The sequence below is a fragment of the Scyliorhinus canicula genome, chromosome 6, assembly GCF_902713615.1.
Source record: "Scyliorhinus canicula chromosome 6, sScyCan1.1, whole genome shotgun sequence".
Classification (NCBI taxonomy): Eukaryota; Metazoa; Chordata; class Chondrichthyes; order Carcharhiniformes; family Scyliorhinidae; genus Scyliorhinus; species Scyliorhinus canicula.
In genome coordinates, this window is record NC_052151.1 from 98,014,325 (window position 1) to 98,031,269 (window position 16,945).

Below are 16,945 nucleotides of genomic sequence, written 5' to 3' on the forward strand. Positions count from 1 at the left end.
GTGGTATCACATCCCTCCTATAATGTGGATACCAGAACTGCACACAGTACTCAAGCTGTGGACTAACCAACATTTTATACAGTTCAATCACCTTGATTTTGTTTTCTATCAGTGATCTATTGCAACATACTGCACATTCCCGTACCAGCCTCCCCGAACAGGTGCCGGAATGTGGCGACTAGGAGCTTTTCACAGTAACTTCATTGAAGCCTACTCGTGACAATAAGCGATTTTCATTTTCATACTGCAACATAGCTCAGGGAAAACAGAAGGTAGGCACAGCATGAAAGGGGACCATTCTGCCCCTTCTCTCTTTATGGGCTATTACCTAGAACAATTGAACACTAACCCACTGCTTCACTATCTAGTTATGCCTTGTATCTCCCTCTACCTCAAATATGCATCCAATTTTCTTTTGAAAGAGACACTAGCCTCTGTCTCAACCTGTGGCATGGCCAATCCTCCTAATTTCTCCTCACTCTTACTTGCTAACTCTGCAACCAAAATAATGAATCTCTTTTTTAATTCACCCTCAACACCTTAAGACACTCAATTACATTTTTCCTTGGCTTCTCCTTCAGTGAAAATAGCCCCAGTATTCCATCTTTTGTCATGGCAATAGTTTCCCAATTTCCTACGGAATCATTGTCCTACCTTTTCTGTGGTTTTAATGTTCTTGCTGGAAGGTGGCACCTTGTACTCAGAAAGCCAACTGACTTGACCATAGCTGGAATTCTCCGGCCTTCGAGATTCACTTTTCCCACTGGCATCGCACCCCCGCCTGGGTTTTCCAGTGGTGTGGGGTGTATTCACTGGGAAATCCCATTGACAAGTGGAGGGAAGATAGAATCCTATCGCCAGCAGTGGCGCGGTGCCGAGAAACATGGGGCTTGGGAACTGGAGAATCCTGTCCAACAGTCTCTTCTTTGTCCTTGTAACCGTGCGTCTATTTACAAAACCTCAAATTCTGCAGTCTTTTATAGCTTTCTCTACTTACCACTTGGATGTATTTTGGGCAACTATGCATTTGGATATTTCAGTACATCCACAAATGTCCAGTATTTTCCCATTGAATATCCATTCCCATTCCTTTTTTCTGCCAATATTATTTCTGCAAAAGTATTATCTTGCCCTTCAATTAAGTTACAACTGCCATCTCTGTCTCTCCTATTGCAATAATATGACGGTACTGTCTTGACGTCTTTTACATGCCTCCTTACTGTTATTTACTCTACATTTGAGTGTGTAGAAAATATCAAGATCATGCCCTTTATGTCCAAGATCAAAAGATCTATAGAATCATCTTAGAGTCTTCCCAGTGCAGAAGGAGGGCATTTGGCAACATTGAGTCTGAACCGATCCTCTGAAAGAGCGCCCTACCTAGGCCCACTCCCCCATCCGATCCCCATAACCTCACCTAATCTGTACATCCCTGGACATTGAGGGGGAATTTTATCATAGCCAATCTTCTAACCTGCACATCTTTGGATTGTGGGAGAAAACCGGAGCACCCAGAGGAAACCCACAGGGGAGAAAGTGCAAACTCCACACAGGTAGTTAGCCAAGACCGGAATTAACCCTGGTCCCTGGTGCTGTGAGTGCTAACCACTGTGTCACCATGCCACCCATAGAATGGTTACATCAGAGAAGAGGCCATTCACCCTATTATGCTGGGCCTGTGAAGGAGCAATTCACCTCCTGCCTTTTCCCCATGGTTCTGCCAATTCTTAGTTTACAGAAAGTGATCAAATTCCTTTTTGAAAGCCTCAGTCCTACTTCCACCATGCATCAGTACAGCACCCAGGATAGATTACTTCCAACATGTCTCCTCTCTGAGCAATATCTATTTGCCAAAACTGTTTCCTGACTATTTCATGCTGCAACCTATTTTATCATACACTGTATCTGGACTTTTCCAACAGATCTTTATTGAGTGCCCCCTGAAAATTGATACACTTCCTCTGCTGAATTTGCTCTATCTATCCAATGGGTCACTTGCTCAAAAATGCTGATTAAATCTGTCAAACACAATTTGCCTTTAATAAATTCATGCCAGCTGTCCTTGATTAATTCATTAATTTTTAAATTCTCATTAATTTAAGTCACAAATTATGGATACTAGGAGATTGGCCACAACATTAGAGAACTGATCTATAGCTACCAGTTTATCTGTCTTTATCTTCTTGAACATATGTTTACATTGGCTATTCTGCAGTCCTGTGGCCTGCAGAATATATAAAGAATATTGTGAAGCTGTGGCCCAGAGCCTTGTGCTATCTTGTGTGTGACTTCTTCAGCAGACTAAGTCAATGCTGTCAGAGTCAAGTAACTTATACACAATTCTGCTATCTTTGGGAGAACTCATTAATTTTTTATGTTATTACTAACCATATTGTCCTCTGGAACAATTGCATTCATATTTGTAAAAAAAAACAATGCAAAATGTTTATTCAATACATTTATCATAACTTAATCTTCCACAATTGAGGCTCCTTCCTTAATCCTGGAAACAATACAGCACAAGAATGGCGTGCGGTTAATACTCACCCAAATCTGTGGTGAATATTTTATTATATTTAAAACAAACATGCTTCCTCAGTAAAGGGCATGACCCAGTTGGCAACACTGGTAGTATAGAATCTCTACTATGCAGAAGGAGGCCATTCAGCCCTCAAGTCTGCACCGACCCTCCGAAAGAGCACCCTACCTAGGCCCACTCTCCTGTTCTATCCCTATAACCCTATAAACCCCACGCATTGATCATGGCCAATCCACCTAACATGCACTTCTTTGGACACTAAGGGGTAATTTAGCATGGCCAATCCACCTAAACTGCACACCTTTAATACTTAGCATTGAGTTACAATTGGCATAAAATGACGGCAAGAATGTGTCACATACATGTCACGCTGCAGATAGCATTGAGGAAAGTAATGAAAGACTTGTGCTCAGATTGTGTATTTCAGTTTGTTGGTACATTTCCTGAGGGCAGAAATGGACATGGGGGAATACATAATATGTAGAAGTACTGCATGTTATGTCTATTTTTTAAGTCTAAAGTGGGCACAAATTTAACAGCCTCTACCGTACATGTGCTGATCCCACTGCTAATTTATGGGGCCTTTTATTTATCCCCAGCCATTAGGTATCTTTAGTAAATTAGGAGCCTGACACCTGGTGATAAAACTTGTCGATGGTCAGTAGTGTTGACATTGGACTTAACACACTCAAGATTCTTCCGTATCTCCTGCAGCCACCAATGGAAAGAAAGTTTAAAGATGATTGTTTAAGAAACATCTTGTGGACAGAAGTCACAGTCACCTGCCTGATGGCTGCTGGAGTGGACTTCCTGCCTGTTGTAAGACTCACCTGATTCCCCCATACCATTGAATTCTGCGATGGCAGTTGGTCCATTTCACCATATTACTGCCTGGGGTAAGTTGTAAATGACCCCAGATGGGCTTACTCGGCTGTGAACATCATAGTTGGTAACCATTTGCGTTAAGCATTTTACTCGTCCCCATGTGAAAAGGAGCCAGTTGGAAACCCTTTTCAAATATTGAAGCATTAATGCATCTTTATTTTCCTTTATAATCAACATAGCTTAATTTTCCAGTAGTGAACCTTGTCACTTCTGTGGTTCGGCACTATATGTTGATAATAAATTGTGACTGATGGTGGCAGATACACAGCATATTTGGAAGATGTTGAAGTGAAAGTCTAGGGTATTAAAATTTTGCTGCAGATCCCGCTGTTATTCCAGAAGCCTCCTCCACACATCCAGACTATTCTTAAAAATACACCTCGACAGGGGAGCCAGGGTAATCACTTCCCCCACCTGTAAAATGGGGTGTCAGAAATGAGGGATGAGAAATGTAAAATAGTCACTAATAATAATTCACACTAATAAATACAATGAGTAATTCAGGAGAAACCTTTTTATCCAAAGAGTGATATTTACCTTGCGTTTCTCGGTGCTGTAGCTAAACACGTCTAAACACACTCGCTCTGAGATTTTGTTCCCATTAGTAAAATTGCACGCGTAGTAACAGGAGAGAGTAACAAGATCAAAGTGCATTTGGCAGAAAGCCAAATTCCACTATTATAAAGCTACTGAAATATTACCAGAACTGAGAGTTGGAGAGCCGATCAGAGTTCAAACATTCAAGACACTCAATAAAAGTGAGCCCACTTGACAACTTGGTCCTATGTAGAGAGGTTTTCAACTGGATTGTACACTGTGAAAGTGAACAACCAGAGCTATCCTCACAACTGGGAATACCCACGTACAACAGTAGAAGATGCTCCTTCAAAGCAGGCAGCTGATGAGGCAGATTTGATTTTTCTAATTGAAGAAGAAACTGAACAGCATCAGTCCCAGAGGTCAATTCCTCCCCATCAAAGGTAATGCATCAGCAGCAACAATTACCACAGCAATAGCACTCGCCGCAGCAGTAATAGTCCCCAAAGAGGCAACGTCACCCCAGGAACCAGAAGATACCTGATGAAGAGCCAGCAGCAACTGGCACAGGTACTATAAAATGACTTGGACATTTTAAAATTATTTTTGGATGTGGGGCTCAGAAAAAATTTGAACAGACTAGAAAGATCAGTTTTTTTGTTCATAAACCAGAATCAATGAACACTTGAAACTATTTTCTTATGTCAACTAATATTGTGAAATTGACAATTGTGAAATTGGGCTCTGCCCACGACTCCTCCCCCTAGTGCCGCTGTATAAATACCCTTGTCCAGAGTCAGCCTGAGTTCACTACGAGTTCATCAACGGGTAACAGGCTGGCTCTGAAGTAAGTCGATTAAAGCCTAGATTCATATCGGAAACGCGTGTCTGGTGAATTGATGGTTCCATCACTCACATTCTGTTCGTGGCTGAACAAGAATCAATTTACTGTATGTAATTTGCATGGAATTAGAATGTGGTATGGTATAGGCAGCTTATGAATTCCTGGAGGACACGGGAAGCCATTCTTATACTCAGAGTTAGACTGACAGGCAATGTGAATGAGGCATTGTTAGCCTTGATTTACTAAAGGGAGGCATGTTTTTTGGCGATGTGGCCCACCAGCGGGATCGACAGGTCCCACTATTGTCAACGAAATCCAGTTGACAGCACCCCTTGCCACCGGAAAACGGGTCGAGAATTTACCGCCAGCGTAAACATCTGGTAAATCCCGCCCGTTATCTTTGCCCAGTGCTTGCCAAGATTAATTAAATCCATGACAAATATTATTTTTAATTCATACCGATCTGACCTTTTAAATTAATTTTGTTTGAAACTTTTGATAACATTCCAAGATACAAGGGGCTGGATTCTCCATTTGGGAGACGAAGTCCCCACGCCGGCGTGAAAACGGTGGTGTTTTGCTCCAGGTAAACTGCAACAAAACGGCCACTGATTCCCCCTTTTGCTGGATGCTAGCAGGGAGGCAGGATAGGGCTCACACCTCTAGCTGCTGTTACAGCCCTGAGCATTTCCTGTTCCGTGGCCGTGCATGTGCTTGGCGGCGGCTTGCAACGGCTGTGCCGTGCTTCATGGCGGGCTCAGCCTGCGCACCCAGGCCGCAAAAGTAGTGCCCCCCCTAAAAAGTAGTGCACGCGCGCCGCGGACCACCTGCCCACAGTGCCCACAGCCCCGATCAAAGCCCCCCGTGCCCGTGGATCGGCCCTCCCCCGACCGTGGCAGCGCCGGACTGAGTCCGCAACCGCCACACTAAGTTCACGGTGGTGAGACCATGAGAGTCCCATGCCCTCAGGAACTCAGTGGTTGGGGGTAGAGCGTCGCGGGGCGTGCTTCAGGCAATGGCATGAGGCCATGGACATGGCATGCTCCGAGAGTATGCCACTTTTTAGGGGGCGGAGAATCTGAAAACCGGCGCCGCCCCCGATATTGGCGTCAAAACAGATTGTCCACCCCCTCGCCGAACGTGATTTCGCCGTCGGGGAGCAGAGAATCCAGCCCATGGAATTTACTGATGTTGTCACTCTTTTCTGGATTGTTCCTTTTGGAATGCCTCGTAAATTGTCGGTTCACCCAAAGGATTCCATCTCACTGATGATCCAGGATGATCCAGGAAATAACTTGGTTGTTTAACCAAGTTATTGCACAATGGGCGTGATCTTGCAACTATTCAAGTCAGCAGGATCTTCTAGTCAGGTTTCCCAGTAGTGTGGCGTGGATTCAATGGAAACCCCATTGACAGCGGCGAGACCAGAAGATCCCGCCACTAGCCAAAGGAGGGCCACCTCCCGCTGCCAAGAAACATGTCCACAGGGAGGCCAGAGAAACACACCCAATGTTATTGTTGTACAACCTCCGCTGACCTTGATAAATATTCAATTACTTATTAAGGTTTGTCCTACTCTCATGCTGTCTGCAAATGCAAGATGAAAAAAATCCCGACAGCATTTTTCTTTGTATAACAACAACCGCTAAGTTAGAAAATCAATGATGATAAGTTCAGTTAGTTTATATGAAAGGATATTTTTGATCTTAATCTATGGAAGTCAAAAATTGATCCTCCAACAGACTCAAGGGAGGCAATTTTAATCCCCAGTAGTTGGTGTGCTGAGGAAATGAAAATGAAAATCGCTTATTGTCACGAGTAGGCTTCAATGAAGTTACTGTGAAAAGCCCCTAGTCACCACATTCCGGCGCCTGTCCGGGGAGGCTGGTACGGGAATCGAACCGTGCTGCTGGCCTGCTTGGTCTGCTTCAAAAGCCAGCGGTTTAGCTGAGTGAGCTAAACCAGCCCCTACTGGTTGGGTGGATAGTTAAAATAATTGATTTTTGGATCATGACAGCAACCCAGCTTCAATGCATCCATTTTTAGGTTTAACTGAGCCTTGTTTGGATGTCTTTGGTCTCTCTGAGAATCATGGGAGAGAGATGTAAGTGGAAGTGGAGTTGAGGCCAAGTATCAGCCTAATTGTATTGAATGCTGTTAGGAAAACAAAGATAGCTTTAAGGAAGTTATATTTGTATGGCTAAACATTCAAAATAAGGTATAGTTTTAGATGGGTTTAATTTAACATTTCTGTGCCGGGAAGTGATAGTTAGATTCATGCTGGACAAAGGTGTTTGTGCATGTAGGGGTTGGTTTCGGTTCCAACTGGGTTTCTATTGTGATGGAGAGAGCTTCGGATTGAAGAGTAAATATAGTTGCTTGGCAACTCGAGGCCCTTGTGAGGGAAATTCTTTTCCTTTGTTCTTTCATTTTAGCTGGAAGCTACAGCAGTTTGGAGATTGACAGCCAGAGAGGGATCAACTTCCTGAGTTCTGCTGACAGCAATGGTTTTAGAAAACTAAAGAGGGAACATCTCTCTCAGTTTTGCTATATAAGAAAAAACATACAATGCAGTAATCTATCTAAAGAGCAGCGAATTAAGGAAAGAAGTGAAATTGAAAAGAAGCTTCCAGGTGGTCTGAGGTTAAAGGTATAACAACAGAAGACTGTTCAGTAAAGACAGAGAGAGCTCAGAGGAAGACTGAGGCACCCAAAACACATCTGAAGTGATTTTCAGGTTAGGGAAATGTTACTGCTGTCTGTGGAACATGAATTGAAATATCTGTGGGAATTGGTAAAATCCTGAAAGAGGTTGGTGTAAAGTCCTGGCCTGGATTTACTGGTAAAAGTGCAATGGAAACTCTGTTCACAAGAGTCTTTTGGAAGAGGTGGATTAGATTTCGGAAAGCAAATGCTAATAGAAAAGACGATTTTGAGAGAAGATTTCAAAGCATTCTTTAGGGATGGATTAGAGTTTGGAAACTCTCATAGCATTCCTACAGTACAGATAGAGATTATTTGGCCAATCAAGTCTGCACCGACTCTCTGAAAGAGCACCCTACCTAGGTTAGTCCAACACCTAGGGGAAATTTAGCATAGCTAATACACGTAACCTGCGCATCTTTAGACTGTGCGAAGAAACCAGAGCACCCAGAAGAAACCTACGCAGACATGGAAGAATCTGCAAAAGCCTCACAAACAGTCACCTGAGATCAGAATCGAATCTGGGTCTCTGATGCTGTGAGGCAGAAGTGCTAACCACTGTGCCTCCCGTGTCATACTCTCTATGACAATCACCTCGGGAGATTCTGAGCTAAAACTCATGGACAGTAACTTGGGTTCAGAGTGGAGTGTGAGTTTGACCACAGCCAATCTGCGGAGTCTGCACGTTCTCCCCGTGTCTGCGTAGGTTTCCTCTGGCGCTTCGGTTTCCTCCCACAAGTCCCGAAAAATGTGCTTGTTAGATGAATTGGACATTCTGAATTCTCTGTCAGTGTACCGTACAGGCGCCGGAATGTGGAGACTAGGGGCTTTTCACAGTAACTTAATTGCAGTGTTAATGTAAGCCTACTTGTGACACTAATGTAGGTGATCATGTGGGTGTGATTTTTAAAGGACTTTGTTTGCTAATTAAACCATTGCAGCTTCAAATGTAATGAAAATTAAAATTGCGAGTAGGCTTCAATGAAGTTACTGTGAAAAGCTTCTAGTCGCCACATTCCGGCGCCTGTTTGGGGAGGCTGGTACAGGAATTGAACCGTGCTGCTGGCCTGCCTTGGTCTGCTTTAAAAGCCAGCGATTTAGCCCAGTGTGCTAAACCATCCATATTAATTAAAAACCTGTGTATAATTGTTAACTTAACTTAAGAGGGGGGTAAAATAGTATTGTATCAGAATCCAAATTTTCCATGCTTAGTAAAACATTATTCATGTTGTTAAAGCGAAATAGCAGTCCTGTAACTCTGTTCCTCCACAAAATAAAACTTATGGGCTGGATTCTCTACATCTGCAACTATGTGTTGGCGGCAGAGAATCTATGGACCTTTACAACAGGAGAATTGGAGCCGTACCCGCACCAATTCCACTACCACAGAGGGTATCTTTTTTGGGGGGGGGGGGTTCAGTGTTGGTAGTTGGTAAGATGTTTACTGTGGTTTATAAAATGTTAACTGGATTGATAGAATAAACATTATTCTGTTTTAAAAATACTTTAGATCTCTGTTGCATCACATCTGTAAAGTGAGCCCTTGTGCTCCCCACAACCAAAATCTATTCAAAGTTGTGGGTCAGGTGAACTCCATGATATTCTTTGGTGTTCTCTAACCCTGGCCCATAACAAAATGGGGGTTTGTGGGATAAAAGTCTATCTTTCATGATTGGGTTGGCTTAGTGAACTTAAAGACAGTGAGGGGTGAGCCCGCTTTTCAGATGTGGTATTCCAGTTTAAGTAGGGAGTGTGTTGTGGACAATGGCTCTTTCAGAGGCTCTGAAGTTTTTGGGGGTGGAGATGGCCACGCACATTACCTTACGAACAGAGAATAAAAACAGGCTTTTAGATTTGGCAAAAACATTGCAGTTAACATCACCTGACCGTCTCAACGTTTCAATTTAATTGCCAGCACTCCCCAGGTCCTACCACCAGACTTTTAGGCCAGGATTCTCCGAGCCCCCGCCTCGTAATCGCGCCCAGTGCGGGGGCGGAGAAAGGGGCGTCGGACCCGCGACGCCTTAGCGCAATTTTCCAGCAACTGGAGAATCGCCGCCAGCCATGCGCACCATTGAAAGAGGCCCCCGCGGCAATTCTGCGCAGTCGACCGCCTGAGTTCCCGTCGGCATGCTTCTTGTACGGTTCCATCTGACGGGAGTTCGGAGTCGCGACTGCGGTGGAAATCCTTGTGGGGGGGGGGCCTCCACGAATGCCAGGCCCATGATCGGGGGCTACCGATCGGTGGGCGCGGGTGATCTGGGGGGGGGGGGGGCATTTCTTCAGCGAAGGCCCGCTGTGTGGGTCCGCCATGTTTCGCAGGGCCGGCACCGCAGGCGGCCGCCGCGCGCATGCGCAGACCCGTGGCCGGAAGTGCAGAGCCCCGTATCAGCAGTCGGAGCTGCACGGCGCACGCTGGGGCCCAGCAAGCGCCCTTAAAAAGAGAGAATCACCCCAGACTTTTTAGAAAAAAGTCCAGAGTGATTCACGCGCATTTTATGGCGGGCGTGGGGACATAGCCCCTTTATTGGAGAAACCCGGCCCTGATGTCCAATTCTTCCTTCCCCCACCATCCACTCTATGTCTGATTCCCTACCAACAGACAGCCATCAGTCTCTCAATCTTGCTAGACCTGGCTGGGGAACTGATCACAGTTGATTAAATCAGCTCCAGCCATTAAATTCAATATAACCACTTGGAAACTATACTTAATGGTAGCTGAATTTCCCCACCTCTCCTTTCCTATCTCCAAGTTACTATTAGGGCCAATAGAACTGCAGAGAAATATCCATAAGACCATAGGTTATAGGAGCAACTTTACGCCATTTGGCCCATCAAGTCTGCTTCGCCATTCGATCTTGGCAAATATGTTTCTCTCCCCACACTCCTGCCTTCTCCCCGTAGTCCCTGATCCCCTAATTAATCATGAACCTATCTCTGTCTTAAAGATACTCAGTAAGAGGTCTCACAACACCAGGCTAAAGTCCAACATGTTTGTTTCAAACACTGGCTTTCAGAGCACTGCTCCTTCCTCAGGTGAAAGAAGAGGTATATTCCAGAAACAACAGAGCGCAATCTCAAACAAACCATTGTTTGCAGCAAACTACCCAACCTTCAAAACAGTGACCACGGCACAACACAATCCTGCCATGGCAATCTCTGCAAGACGTGCCAGATCATCGACATGGATACCACCATTACACGTGAGAACGCCACCCACCAGGTATGTGGTACATACTCGTGTGACTCGGCCAATGTAGTCTACCTCATACGCTGCAGGAAAGGATGTCCTGAAGCGTGGTACATTGGCGAGACCATGCAGACGCTGCGACAACGAATGAACGGACATCGTGTGACAATCACCAGGCAGGAATGGTCCCTTCCAGTCGGGGAACACTTCAGCAGTCAAGGGCATTCAGCCTCTGATCTCCGGGTAAGCGTTCTCCAAGGTGGCCTTCAGGACGCACGACAATGCAGAATCGCCGAGCAGAAACTTATAGCCAAGTTCCGCACACATGAGTGTGGCCTCAACCGGGACCTGGGATTCATGTCGCATTACATTCATCCCCCACCATCTGGCCTGGCCTTATGAAATCCTACCAACTATTCTGGCTTGAGACAATTCACTCCTCTTTAACCTGGGATTACCCCTATGTCTGGATCTGTAAAGACTGAATTACCTGCAAATGCTCGCATTCTAAGCATTGTCTGGCATCTTTGAATTTGTCTATATATATGTTTCTGGAACATACTTCTTCATTCACCTGAGGAAGGAGCAGTGCTCCGAAAGTTAGTGTATGAAACGAGCATGTTGGACTTTATCCTGGTGTTGTAAGACCTCTTACTGTGCTTACCCCAGTCCAACGCCTGCATCTCCACTTTAAAGATACTCAGTAACTTGGCCTCCACAGTCTTCTGCATCAATGATTTTCACAGATTCACCACCCTCTGGCTGAAGAAATTCCTCCTCATCTCTGTTTTGAAGTATCTTCCCTTCAGTCTGAGACTTCCCTCGGGATCTAGTCTCTCCTACTAGTGGAAACATTTTCTTCACGTCCACTCTACCTAGGCCTCCCAGTATTCTGTAAGTTTCAATGAGATCCCCCTCATCCTTCTAAGCTCCATCAAGTCCAGTCCCAGAATCCTCAATCGCTCCTCATATGACAAGCCATTCATTGCAGGAATCATTCTTGTGAACCTCCTCTGGACCCTCTCCAAGGCCAGCATATCCTTCCTTAGATATGGAGTGCAAAACCGCTCACCAATATTCCAAATGGGGTTTGACCAGAACCTTATAGTCTCAGTAGTCCATCCCTGCTCTTGTATTCTAGCCCTCTTGAAATGAATGTTGACATCACATTTGCCTTCCTAACTGCCAATGGAACCTACATGTTAACCTTAAGTGAATCCAGAACTAGGATTCCTAAGTCCATTTGCGCTTCAGATTTCCAAAGCGTTTCCCCATTTAGAAAATAGCCTATGCCTCTATTCTTCCAAAGTGCATAACCTCACACTTTTCCACATTATTTTCTACCTGCCAGTTCTTTGCCTACTCTCCTAGCTTGTCCAAGTCCTTCTGCTTTCCTCCTCCTTGGGGTGAACTTCTGTTGTGCCTCCCGAATAACCCCCAAAAACATCTGCCATTGCTGTTCTACTGTCTACCCTGCTCGGCTCCCCTTCCAATCAACTCTGGCCAGCTCCTCCCTCATGTCTTTGTAGTTACCTTTACTCAATTGTAAAACTGTTGCATCTGATTCTAGCTTCTCCCTCTCAAACTGCAGGGTAAGTTCTATCATATTGTGGTCACTTCTCCCTAACGGTTCCTTCATCTTAATCGAGTCGGCCTCATTACACATCACCAAATCCAGGATTGCCGAGTGGTATCGACCGCAAGCTGCTCCAAAAACCATCTCATAGATATTCCATGAATTCCTTTTCTTGGAACTCACTGTAAAATTGTTTTTCCCAGTCCACCTGCGTAAGTCCCCCATGATTATTGTAATATTACCTTTGTTATGTACCTGTTCTATCTCCTGATTTATTTTCTGCCCCACATCCTCACTACTGCTATGGGGCCTGTACATAACTCCCATCAAGGTCTTTGTTCCATTGCGATTCCTCAACTCTACCCACGCAGATTATCCACCTTATGACCAGATATCGCTTCTATATTTCATTTCTTACTAACATAGCAAGCCCACCCCCTCTGCCCATCTGCCTGTCCTTTTGATAGGACAAATTTACCAACCCTGATCCCCTTGCAGCCATATCTCTGATGCTCACAGTATCAGACCCGCTAATTTCAATGTGCGCTACCAGCTCATTTGCTGGAAACAGGGACCTCATTATTGTATTCAAAAGGGATCAAGCCATGCTGTTAGGATTCCAATGTGATTTTAATATCAATGAATTCAACACTGACACTGCTGCTTCCTGAGCTCACATACAAAACCACGGGTGTTACAGTTTGGGAAGCAACGATATGTTTTACGTAGAGAAGGGCAGCACGGTGGCGCAGTGGGTTAGCCCTGCAGCCTCACGGTGCTGAGGTTCCAGGTTCGATCCCGGCTCTGGGTCACTGGCCGGGTGGAGTTTGCTCATTCTCCCAGTGTCTGCGTGGGTTTCGCCCCCACACCCCAAAGATGTGCAGGCTAGGTGGATTGGTCACGCTAAATTGACCCTTAATTGGAAAAGATTAATTGGGTACACTAAATTTAAAAAACAAAAAATGTTTTACGAAGAGGGACTTGAAGCTGATGTCAGGTAAATCTGGAAGAATGTGCTTTCATCATTCATTTGTAAACTTTTAAACCTTAAAAGCTTCCTTAAGTTTTACTCCTTGCTGTGCTCGATCCGACTGACAAATATTAAAGTCTGTTTTTGGGCGTGTTTAATGGGGTGTTTCTCAACAGCTGAATCGCTGAGAAACATCCCATTATCCATCAGCACTTTGCCTTTATTTTGGCCTCAGGGAACCTCTCCCCACCGAGGCCGCATTTAGAGTGATTTCCTGCTGACAAGATGATCTCACCAGCAGGAATGGCTGCTTGCAAATCGGCGCCATTTTGACTGGCTTCGCTAATCACTTCCCCCCACTTTCAGCACCACCACCACCACCACTTTATTGACCCGCCCCTCACCCCTCCAACCTCGTAACGGCCGCTGGAAACCATCCCTAATCCCTCCTCAAATTGGCAAGGCCCCCTCTCCTAGGTCTGACCCTTGGCACTGCCAGTCTGGCACTCTGGCAGGGGATACTGCCAGGGTGCTTGGGTGGCTCCAACCGGGTGCCAGGCTGGCAGTGTCAATGTACCCAATTGCCAGAAAGAGTGCCAGGATACCACCCTGCCCTGTCCCTGAACATCTGGGGGTCTCCAGTGGCCTGTGAGACCCCTCGAACTGCAGTTACACCCGGTCCACGTTTGTGTGGATCAGTACTAAATGGTACCCTGGCGGTAAACCCTGGGTGGTTGAGTCCTGGCTGCCGGGTGAATCAGTGTCTGGGTATTTAATTGAGCCATTAAGCTCATTTAAATATGCAGATCTGGATCTCAGCCAGCAAGGACGAGATCCAGATCACGCTGTGTGGAGCAGATCAGTGTCTCACAATCGGCCTGGCACAGAGCCCAATTTGGGGCTCCCAAGTGATTCACCCATTGTGCCTGGATCTGTCCACGTGTAACGGGGTCACTGAATCCCACCCATTCAATCTAATGGGCATGTGACTTGCTCAGATCAAGAAAAATATGCAATGAGATGAAACTCTCCAAGTTCTGTCAGATGTTGTGATGAAAGGATGACCTGAAACCATCAAGCATCTGAAATCATTAGCGGAGGCAGTGGCGTAGTGATAGAACATAGAACAGTACAGCACAGAACAGGCCCTTCGGCCCTCGATGTTGTGCTGAGCAATGATCACCTCACTCAAACCCACGTATCCACCTTATACCCGTAACCCAACAACCCCCCCTTTTAACCTTACTTTTTTGGGACACTACGGGTAATTTAGCATGGCCAATCCACCTAACCCGCACATCTTTGGACTGTGGGAGGAAACCCACGCACACACGGGGAGGACGTGCAGACTCCGCACAGACAGTGACCCAGCCGGGAATCGAACCTGGGACCCTGGAGCTGTGAAGCATTTATGCTACCACCATGCTATTGTTGCTTCGCCAGTAATCCAGTATACAGGTTAATGCTCTGGGGACCAGTGTTCAAATACCACCATGGCAGATGTTGGAATTTAAATTTAATAAAAATCTGGAATTAAAATTTCATAGAATTTACAGTGCAGAAGGAGGCCATTTGGCCCATCGAGTCTGCACCGGCTCTTGGAAAGAGCACCCTACCCAAGGTCAACACCCCCACCCTAACCCCATAACCCATTAACCCCACCCAACACTAAGGGCAATTTTGGACACTAAGGGCAATTTATTATGGCCAATCCACCTAACCTGCACATCTTTGGACTGTGGGCGGAAACTGGAGCACCCGGAGGAAACCCACGCACACATGGGGAGGATGTGCAGACTCCGCACAGACAGTGACACAAGCCGGAATCGAACCTGGGACCCTGGAGCTGTGAAGCCATTGTGCTATCCACAATGCTACCGTGCTGCCCCAAATAAAAACATTTGTCCATGCCCCTGAATCAGTAGTCCAGTAACATTAGCACTATGCTACACCCTCTCATGCTCATGATGACCATGAAACCATTGCCAATTGTCATAAAAACCCATCTGGTTTACTAATGTCCTTTGGGGAAGGAAATCTGCTGTTCTTACTCAGTCTGGCATACATGTTACTTTAGACCCATTGCAATGTGGTTGACTCTTAAATGCCCTCTGAAATGACCTAGCAAGCCACTCAGTTCAAGGACAATTTGGGATGGGCAATAAATGCTATCCCAACCAGCGATGCCCACATCCCATGAATGGATTTTTAAAAAGCACACATCTATTGCTATTTAAGTGTATTGGGTTTACAGAGATTAAGTGATTATACAAGATGGCATGAGTTGAAAAGCAGGTCAGAGTGTAAACATTCAACACACTCTATAAAAGTGAACATACATGGCAACTTTGGCCCCTATAGCTTGTTTTCATCATGATCATACATGGTGAAAATGAATAACAAGATCTATTATTACAACCATTGATGTCTACTTGCAACTTAAGAAGCAGGTCTTTAACAGCAGACAGTTGCTGAGGCAGAATTGATTTCACCAACTGAACAAGGAACTGAACAACCATCAGTCCCAGAGGTCAACTCCTCCCCATCAAATGCAATGGATTAGCAGCAATTATCTTAGCAGCACTCACCACGGCAACAACAATTCTGAGAGGCAGCGTCACCCCATAACCAGCCGTCATCAGAAGAGCAACCACATATACCACCTATTGTGTAGGGTTTCAACTACTTCTTCTTGGCCAGCAGCCTGTTTAAATTCAGACTTCTGTATTTTTGTAGGAGAAAGTGTGTATGATAGTGTCGTGATTATGTTTTTGGGTTGGTAATTCAGTGGTCTTGATGGTGAATTTATTGGATTGTTGATAAACCTAACTGATTCACTAGCTTCCTTAAATGAAAGAAACCTATGGCCCTTAGCTAGACTGACCTATATGTAACTCTAAACACATATATAACTGCTCTCTCATATGGCCTAGCAATAGCACTCATACAAGGCAACTAAGGATAGTTAGCAAATGCTTCTCTAGCCAGGAAGATCCACTAAGATTTTGAAATCTCTTTCCATTTATGCATTGGTATTGGTTAATGGTAGGATTTGTATAGCTATCTGAAGCTATCTATTGCTTAAAGCACTCATGGAAATTCTATGAAAATTAATGCCCGCTCACTGATTTATCTAGGACCTGTTTGAAGAATTAGGCCACTTTTCCCAAACAGGACGTAACTCCTGGCTTCATCTAACAATAGTGGGTTCTTCACTGACCTTTTGGACTGACCCAAGGGTCAACAATGACTGAAGAGACTCTGAGCTGCCATAAGCATTGTCTGTTCTTGAAACAGATTGCAATTTCGCTGCTTAGTGCATAAGCTAATGGTTCATGGTCTGAGTTGCGGACCCCGTACACATAACCAGGAAAATATTCAAGTATGGTCCTCTGGGCCATGAAGCTTGGTGAAATGGCACCGACAGAAGGGAGGTGCTGCCTAATAGAATCATAGAATTCCTAGAGTGTATAAGGAGGCCATTCGGCCCATTGAGTTTGCACAGACCCTCTGAAGGAGCACTCTATCTCGGCCTACATCCCCACCTTATCCCCGTAACCCAGTACCCCCACCTAAGGGGCAATTTCATTTTCATTTCATTTCATTTAGCATGGCCAATCCACCTAACCTGCACATCTGTGGACTGTGAGAGGAAACCGGAGCACCCGGAGGAAGCCCACGCAGACGCGTGACAAACGTAC

The 16,945-nt window shown here is 45.3% G+C and overlaps 1 protein-coding gene across 2 annotated transcripts in view; it reads left to right on the forward strand.

The window, feature by feature from the left end:
• pkib (protein kinase (cAMP-dependent, catalytic) inhibitor beta) overlaps positions 1 to 16,945 on the forward strand; it is a 115,918-nt gene that overhangs the window by 44,515 nt on the left and 54,458 nt on the right. The gene's annotated exons all lie outside the window — the stretch shown is intronic.